General features: G+C 45.0%; 1 pseudogene; it reads left to right on the top strand.

Annotated features, from left to right (window-relative positions):
* The first annotated feature begins 2,092 nt into the window (after positions 1-2,092).
* On the top strand, positions 2,093-8,133 carry LOC112293038 (uncharacterized; annotated as a pseudogene).
* Positions 8,134-9,663: the final 1,530 nt, after the last annotated feature.

The raw sequence follows: 9,663 nt of genomic DNA, 5'->3' as shown, positions 1-9,663 counted from the left end.
TATTCCACTCACTTGTCTTTCTTCCATCTCATGACACCATATCATATAATACTGCATTGCCTTGACGGACCGCACATATCCACTGACTATGTTCCCATCACTGGATATATATCTTCACACTGATAACACATTCCGAAACTAATCATTTCTTCCACATTCTAAACCTGGACGCATCCAATTCTACCCATCTCTTATATGGATGTCCTTCACTGTTCAACCATTACAGCCAATACGGCACAACATCGTCCCTGACAATTGAACCACACCCATATCTTCGGTCACCGGCTTTCAATCCGCCAAACGGAACTCAATATTCACGAATTCGATTTCTCACTCAACAACATAGAGATTCAATTTCTATTTCCCCTCACAATACTCTTGATCTACGTTTGTTCAACAATCGGAATGGATCCCAATCTCTCGACTCTGGAGTTACCTCAAAAGAAAACAAAACCAAGGAAAGAAAAGAAAAGAAAAAAGAAAAAAGACAAACAAGAGATAGCACCAAGCTTGCCCCGGGCTCTACGCTTTCACAGTTTTTGGGCCCCTTCTACTTCTTTCTTCAACAGGTTCGTACTTACCCCCGGATACCAAACATTACACATCCGATGTTGACTACTTTTTCCTTCCTAATCATCCATCAAACCCTCTAAACTATCCACTCATCAATTTACTGGCTTTTCTTAACCCTACATACAATGTATTGTAAGACACAGAAAAAAAAGAAAAAAAGAAAAAAAGAAAAAAAAAACAACAACAAAAAGGAAATCCTACCCATTATACCTGGCCCCGCTCCCAACTGTGTAGCGTCCTCGCCAACAATGAACTAGTAAAACCTTTTCTAGTGATTTTCCCTACAAATTTTCTACCACTCTGGGTTCGCCGGATTGGTCAACTCCAACATTCACTGGAGGTGGTTCCCCACAGGTTCTGGCTCTAATGATGAGTCCTCATCCTCCTCCGATACTTCCATCGGCTCTCTCCGCGATTAGACTGATAAGTCTTCATCGTACCCTAAACCCAATTCACGAACTTGGGCCTCCAATTGCAGAATCCTGACAACCTGGTTGCTCCCAATTGGTGCTGCTGTTGCCTCACCTTCACCTCCAATTCACCGATTGTTGAAACTGGTGGGGCAGACATCTGTGACCGACCAATACTGGCTGGGTCACTCTCCAATTTTGTAATTGCAGCAGCTTTCCAAGTTCCTATTTCTGCCCGTAACTCTTCCGTTTCAATCCAATATACTGGTCAACCAATATCCCCCCTTTTTCCTATTCCAGTTTGGCTGCCTTCTCTCGTTCTACTTCCAACAGACGCTTCGCCTCTTCTCGTCCCAGAAGCCATGCCCTGCGATTTTGGAGCAATTCTTGCCTTTCGCTTTCCAGTACAGTTCGAGTGTTTTCTTTTTTGTATTGTCCCAGGTGTAGTGGGAATCTGCTTGGTAGCATCATTTTTACGGAGCTCAAGACTTGTCTTTTTTGTGTTGTCCCAAGTTTAGTGGGAATCTGCTTGATAGCATCATTTTCACGGAGCTTGAGACTCGTTCGACCAAGTTTACAGATTTTCCTGTCCCACTTTGATAAGCACTGATAGAACCATAGCCGCGGCTAAACCTGGTTACTCCTTAGTTACCACTATCAAATGTGGCCAGAAGAGAAACTCCATCTTTGTACTGCAACCAACAACTTCATCGACAGTTTCTATTCCCATGGAGGACGCATTGAACAAAGGGCACATATGAGTTCCATGGTGGCAATAATGTCCTTACAGCATCACATTCATTCTTTCCTACACCCTAAACCCTAAACCCTAAACCCTCCTCCTCCCCCCCCTTCTTCCTCCACGTCCAGGCGACGACAAACAAGCAACTAACACTCAGTGCATGTGCTCAGACCGACCCTCTCACTCCCCTCCACACAACGACAGACAAGCAACAAACATTCAGTGCCCGGTGCCCAATCTCACCCTGTACACCGGAAAGAAAGGGAAGAAAATTCGAATGATGCATGGTGGGAGAGGGAGGGAGTGAGACACCGGGGCAAGGAACTGAGACAGGGACTCGCACCCTCACAATGGGAGTGTGGATCGGATGCGACACCAGTTAGCGGACCTCGGAGTGGGTCCCAGTTTCGACACAAGTCCCAGTTCCACGAGTCCCAGGCTTGGTATGAATTCCACTCCCAGCGCGAGTCTCAGTCCTACGAGTCCTAGTCCCGATAAGAGTCCCAGTCCCGGTAAGAGTCCCAGTCCTGCGAGTCCCAGTCTCGGTAAGAGTCCCAGTCCTACGAGTCCCAGTTTTTGCACGAGTTTCGGTCCTGCGAGCCTCGATCCCAGCGCGAGTCTCCCTAGTCCCGTGACTCTCAGTCCCGGCGTGAGTTCCAGTTCGGCACAAGTTTCTAAATTCTAAATTGAAATTTCTTGAATTCCTTCGAACTTCTTGAATTCTTTGTCCCCATAGACCAAATTTGTATTTACTCTTTGGTTTTTTTATTTTTTGATGCTAGACAAATTCTATTTTAAATAATTATAACACTCACGTGAAAAAATATTGGAGTGAAATGCACTTAGTTGCATGTGTAGTGAAGATCCCCGAATGCGAAAGTATTGTGTTCAGACTCACAACCGTAACCAAGTAACGTATTGAGGGCAAGGCGAAGTTGTGATGTGAGGCGAGGCGAGGCGAGGCGAGGTGAGCCAGACTCCAAGCTCGTAAACTTGGTCGCATTGGAGGTGAACCTGTGCTGGATCAAAATTCGGCTGCTCTGTGTTGATCTGTTTTTCTTTCGAAGTGAAGTTGAGGCATTCTTGGGGCGATTTGAATCGATTTTTTATTTTATTTTTATTGTTTTTTGGTTTGTTTTGGTTTGTTTTGTTTGTTTTCTAAAGTGAGTAACTGTGCTCCTTCGTTGTGTTTGAGGTTGAAGTAGGAGCTTCAAGGAGAGGGACGTTACATCGCTTCGTATGTTCCTTATTAGGTCAACTCTTGTCTACTCCACCACCTGCATAACATGTAAAACGTTGTCCAAAACTCTACATGCTTCCATGTTTGTGTGGTGCATGGTTCCCAATTTAATTGTTTCATGGATTGTTGAAACCTGGTTTAGGATTGAATTTGTTTTGGGATGGAATTAGAAGATTTGACAACTTTTTGGCTCAATGAACATGGGGTTTGTTTTAAGCCTCCTCATGGTTCTTGTTTTTCATTCACTGCTGCAGTCCCTAAACCTCGTACATTGCATAAAGGAATCGGCCAACGTAATGACAGGGACGGAGCGGTGGGACGGAGCGTGCTGGTCCACAGGCCGTTGAGGTATTCAATTTCTTACAATTTATTTTGCTCTAAACCTTGGTCGCAGCGGCATGTTTGGGAGATGCTCTGCACATTACATCGAGGTCTTGTAGGTATTAATGTAATAAGTTTTTGTACTCACGTTGAACTCGTTTGTGCAGGTTGCGGTGTTGAAGTTCGAGCAAGTTCGAGCATCGGAGTGGTAAGGGCTGCAATCATGGTCCTCCTTGCGAGTAGCATGTTTACAAGTACGTCTCGAGCTCATACCATTGTGATTTCACTCTTGGGATGTGATTACTAGTGTCGCAATTACCTTTCTGCATTTCTTATTTTCATCATTCAAATGTGATTAGGGCTTGTCTCCTAAACCTCCATGGTTGGCGCGGGTTCTTTCTCCAGCACTCTTGGTGGCAGCCATGGTGTTGGTCGTGTATATTGCACAGGTCGACAAGGCGACTACTACGTCATGGTGAGTCACCTATTGAATTGTTGTAGTCCAAGCAGACCTTTAGTTTTCATGTAGTCGTCTTCTTTTCAAACTTGACTCATGATTTATTTATTTATTTATGTATTTATTTATTTATTTTAATCCGATTTTGACTTCGTTCACATGCTATAGGTCATGGATATGCTCGGGCCAAGTCTCCGGGATGTCTAGAACTCTTCGAGGTCAAGCGCAAGTATTTAGGGCAGCTCGTTCTGATTGAGCAGGTATGCACATGGAGACGTGAAGCCCGAGAACTTTCTCCTGGGACAACCCAATACACCTGAAGAGAAGAAGCTTTTTCATGTACATCTCGAGCTTGGTGAGTTTTCAGTATCGTTGTGCTGCAATTCGTTCTCTGTTCACACATTAGCAACCTCCTTTGCTCCAATTTGGCATTACATTTTTTTTTTTTTTTTTTTTTTTTTTAAACATCTGTTAACTGTTATATGAAGAGCATCTAGACTGAGAATTGGATGAGTTTATTACCGCTACGTCCATGCACAAGTCAATTTCACACCAAGATTAACGTCTTTCTCTCATATATGCAGCTACTCGATGGAGGGATGGTACAACCGGTCAGCATGTAGAATATGACCAAAGGCCCGATGTGTTCCGGAGAGGCTCTCCCCCCCCCCCTTGTCCTGATCTGTAGTTGCCATTCCTGTTTTGGCGGTTGGGAGCGACTGTTTTGCTTTTGAGCTATATTTTGATTCTGTGTAATTTTCGTACATGCAGTGGAACTGTTCGCTATGCGAGTGTGCATGCACATATGGGAAGGACTGGGAGTAGGAAGGACGACTTGGGATCACTGGCTTATACTTTGGTATTCCTTATGCGGGGTAGTCTTCCTTGGCAAGGTTATCAGGTACTGATCAACTTTGTAGCTAGTAGCTAATGAAGAAGTGATCAATGCGATATATATATATATATATATATATATATATATATATATTTATTTATTTATTTTTTCTTCCTTCCTTCCTTCCTTCTCATTATTTTTTATTTGGACATGCTCTATATATTTGGTTTTGTAGGGCGACAACAAAGGTTTTCTGGTGTGGAAGAAGAAAATGGCAACTTCTCCCGAAATGCTGTGCTATTTCTGCCCGGTTCCGTTTTTAAACAGACGTTTTGGAGATGGTCGCAAATATGAAGTTCGATGAAGAGCCAAACCACGGCAAGCTCGTTCTACTCTTCGATTCCATCTTGGGTCCTAATCCTACTGTGAGACCCATAAACACAGACGGTGTTGAAAAGGTACATTCTATGACTTTCTTTTGCTTCGTTTTTCCTGTCCCTACATTGAGGATTCTTTTTTTGAACCTACTCTTCATTTGATCATCATATTAATAAAGCCTTTTGTTTCTAGTGTTCCATACAGGTTGGTCAGAAGAGAGGGCGAATCAGATGTTGAAGAAGATGAGGATGACCAACCTAAGAAAAAGATCCAGTTAGGAATGCCCGCAACTCAATGGATTACAACGTTTACAACGCTCGGTGGCCAAATGAAGCAGAGGTAAGGCGGTGCGAGCTTTCGTCATTGATGTGGTGTGATGTTGCTTAGTTAGGCATGAGCCCAGTCATGTGTGTATCGTCGATTTTGACTTTGTCCTCCTGGATGTCGATCAGCTATTCCGATTTCTACAACATGCGTTTACTTTCAGCAAGCAGCCTGGATTCGGACAGACCCATTTATTGAACTTTCATTCCTACATTTGTTTCGACGTGCAGGTATCACTACGATGCAGTTGATTCCCGGCTTACGGAGCACGTGGAAAAGGGTAATGAAGACAGTCTGTATATAAGCAGTGTGGCTTCTTGTACAAATCTATGGGCTCTTGTTATGGATACAAGGACAAGATTTACTGCTCAAGTTCATGAGCTGTCGCATGTATTCGCCGTCCTCGAATGCATGTGGGTTTATTTAGAAATATATTTTGTGCAAGATTTTGCCTGCAATCTCTTGGAAGATAGTACAGGTTTTTTTTTCTTTTTTTCTTTTTTTTGTGTTGTTGTTGTTATTGTTGTTGTTGTTGGGATTTTAGTGTTGATGGAGAATGTGGACTTTTAGTTCATTTCTAGGTTTTCAAGTTTTGTATGACACATTTGTTTTATATATTTTGTTGCTTTGTTCGGGCTGTTGGTCCATTTTGTGTATTTGGCTTTGTTTGTATCTTTTTGTTTTGTGTTGTATAGAATGTGTCGGTTATTTGTGAAGGGGTGCTGCTTCCCTTGGCTCACATGAAATGATGAAAGCTATTGCATTCTGAGGTATGCAGCAGCCAATAATCTTGAATTGTGGCGTTGAGAATGAGTGGAGGCATGAAAGCAATTGTGAACTGAGCTTCACAATTTGTGAGTGTTGCAAAACCTCTAATCCCTAAAACCCTAAAATCCTAAACCAGGTTTACCTAGTCCAGTCAAAGATGAAGTTGTGATGTAAGGCGAGGTGAGCCAGACTCCAAGCTCGAACTCCAAGCATTGGAGGTGATCCTGTGCTGGATCAAAATTCGGCTGCCCTGTGTTGATCTGTTTTTTCTTTCGAAGTGAAGTTGAGGCATTCTTGGGGCGATTTGCATTGTTTTTGTTTTTTGTTTTTTATTATTTTTGTTTCTGTTTTATTTATTTATTTTTTGTGTGTGTGTGTGTGTGTTTTCTACAATGAGTGATTGTGTTCCTTTGTTGTGTTTTAGGTTGAAATAGGAGCTTGAGACAAAGGGACGTTACATCGCTTCGCATGTTCTTTATTAGGTCAATTCTTGTCTACTCCACCACCTGCATAACATGTCAACCTGTGTCTAAAACTCTACATGCTTCCATGTGTGTGTGTGTGTGTGTGTGTGTGTGTGTATGGTTCCCAATTGGCGGAGGTTGACGGATTATATACTAGGCTCAATGAGATGACCAAGGTTGAACAGATGTCATACCATACGATTCTATGATTACACCCGATGTAATCTATTCTAATGTAGTCCGGCCAACATGAGAATCAAGTCCTCCCACTAGAACTCCAATTGATTTCCATAACTCGACTCTGTAGAAAACCATATCCCGGTGAAAAAGTTTCTAGTCTAATATCATGGAGATGGAAAATAATCATAAAACGGAAAGCATCCACCTGCATGCATGACATGCAACGAAGGAAGATGCTGCATGTTTCTCACACCGAACACAAGAAAGGATGACACAATTTGTAACCTTCGAAATGTGAGTCAGGACAGCTGAGGGTCGGGGTCTTGTCGATGAGGTGCTTGGAGATAGCGCAATGGGTGGGATGTATCAGAGGAGCCACAACTTGAGGGGCAGGAAGAGCGCGCAGTTGCACGCATTCAATAATTTCTTTTTGTGCCCGTCGAGCTTGCTGGTGTCGAGGGGTGAGTTCTCAGGATTTTCGATGCTGGATAAGGAATCGTTGATTGAGGCGGGGAGCGGGAAGCGAGAAGTGGAGCGGGTGAAGCGGCCCTACGAGGGTTGAGCTTGAGGTCGGCGTCATCGCTGGAAGCCGGGGAATTGTCACTGGGGTCACCGACACTTTTTCATGCACTATTCAATAAGTTTCTGCCGTCGAACAACAAGGACGAGGAGGCATAGCCGGTGGTGGACATATATGGATCGAACAGTTGTGGATGTTTGAATTCAAGGTAAAGCGATGGACGAGGGGGAGGATCCATGATTGAACGGAGTGCCCGTTTGTCCACCCAGGCGACAAAGCTAAGCATTGCGATCCGCGGCAGTACCACTACTCGGGGACGGCATACTTGGACTTTTGGAAGGAAAGCTCTCGGAGAGGCGATGCATGCAAGTTCATGCACAGAGTGTTCGAGTGTTGGCTGCATCCGGCTCGATACTAGATGCAACCGTACAAAGATGCGCAAAATTATCGTCGTTTGGGTGTGTGTTTTTTGCACACACGCTGAAGTAGCTCCGGTTGCTACATGCAACGGCACAAGCAGTGACGACGGGACGTCGAAGCGGAGGAGGTTATGATGGGTCGCCGCGAGCTAGAGCAGCGGCGTGCTATGATGGGGCATTTGGATATGAGAGCTTGTCTTACGACGTAGCATCGGTAGGTCACGATCCGAGCCACTTGTCGAGGTACTCGAGCTCGGCCAACTCGGGTGCAGGGTATGTGACATCGCAGAATTCATCGCCCAGGTCGACGGTAGTCAAGTACAAGCAATACGCTGTGTTGTTGAGCCCTCCGTTGTCTCCCTCGAAGTCGCCTCCGCCATCGCCTGGGTCGGTTGAGGAATGGGGGCAAATGCGGGGTCATTTGCAAGCAAGTCGATGTCATGAGGGTAACGTGGGATGTTGCAAGCGACGCTACAGCAAGCGGCGCAAGCTCAGGGGCTAGGGGACAAAGTAGATGTCGGTGGTGTCGGCACATCGGCGACATTTGGAACATTTGAACTTGATGCCAACGCTGATAATACTCAGAGCAGGTTCAATTGGAATCGGCTGCCGAGAGCAGGTCCAGTTGGAATTGGCTGCCAAGAGCAGGTTCAATTGGAATCAGCTGCCAAGAGCAGGTCCAGTTGGAATTGGCTGCCAAGAGCAGGTTCAATTGGAATCGGCTGCCGAGAGCAAGTCTAGTCGGAATGGTTTGCCAAGAGCAAGTTCAATTGGAATCGGGTGTCGAGAGTAGGTCTTGTTGGAATCGGCTGCCAAGAGCAGGTCCAGTTGGAATTGGCTGCCAAGAGCAGGTTCGATTGGAATTGGCTACCAAGAGCAGATTCAATTGGAATCGGCTGCCAATAGCAAGTTCAGTTGGAATTGGCTGCCAAGAGCAGGTTCAATTGGAATCGGCTGCCAAGAGCAGGTCTAGTTGGAATTGGCTGCCAAGAGCAGGTTCAATTGGAATCGGCTGCCAAGAGCAGGTCTAGTTGGAATTATCTGCCAAGAGCAAGTTCAATTGGAATCGGGTGCCGAGAGTAGGTTTTGTAGGAATTGGCTGCTAAGAGCAGGTTCAATTGGAATCGGCTGCCAAGAACAGGTCCAGTTGGAATTGGCTGCCAAGAGCAGGTTCAATTGGAATCGGCTGCCAAGAGCAGGTCCAGTTGGAATTGGCTTCCATGAGCAGGTTCAATTGGAATCGGCTGCCAAGAGCAGGTCCAGTTGGAATTGGCTTCAAAGAGCAGGTTCAATTGGAATCGGCTGCCAACAGCTCAATGCATGTCTGCCAATTAGAATTGCATGGCCGGCAATTGGAATTGGCCGCCTTTTCTTGCTACCATTGCTCCTTTCTAGGGCCTGGCACGAAGTAACTTTAGGAGGTTGGCAAGCATAAAGGAATCGGCCAACGTAACAACAGGGACGGTGGCTGGCATTGATGGCAATGAACAAGACGGCATGAGACGAGGAATGAATGCAGCGTATGGCTATTGGCACTGCAATGCCCAATTGAATGTGAATTGCGGAGCAGGGTGGAGGGACGGGTGGGGGATTGGGAAATGTCTATCGGAGCGTGAGTCCTTCGTATTTGCTCCACATTTTCTCAGACCGGGTCCTGACGCCTCCTTATTGTACGTTTTATAATATGCATTTCAATGTTGGAAGCACAGGTGCTGGTCGTACCCTAAACGCTTGAGCAATGCGGTTAAGCTTCAACAACAACAACAACATTAAGATCGAAGACGCAGATTACTACGAAGTCTGCAAGCCATCCACTCATAACCATATCAGCTGCACAAAGCTCCTAAACCTTGGTCGCAAATGGTGATGTCCAAAGCTGATGATCTCACAATAGATCAATACCTTGGTTTAGGGTATACAATTTATAGTCTTAGTCTTCGAAATGAAAGCTTCCAGTGGCAATTTATAGGTCCAAAGTATATCCTACAAACAAGAGATGATCTGGATTTTTATTCTTAAACCTAAGTACCCT

This window comes from Physcomitrium patens, chromosome 19, assembly GCF_059467195.1.
Source record: "Physcomitrium patens ecotype Gransden chromosome 19, ASM5946719v1, whole genome shotgun sequence".
NCBI classification, from domain to species: domain Eukaryota; kingdom Viridiplantae; phylum Streptophyta; class Bryopsida; order Funariales; family Funariaceae; genus Physcomitrium; species Physcomitrium patens.
This window is presented reverse-complemented; position numbering and strand designations above follow the sequence as displayed.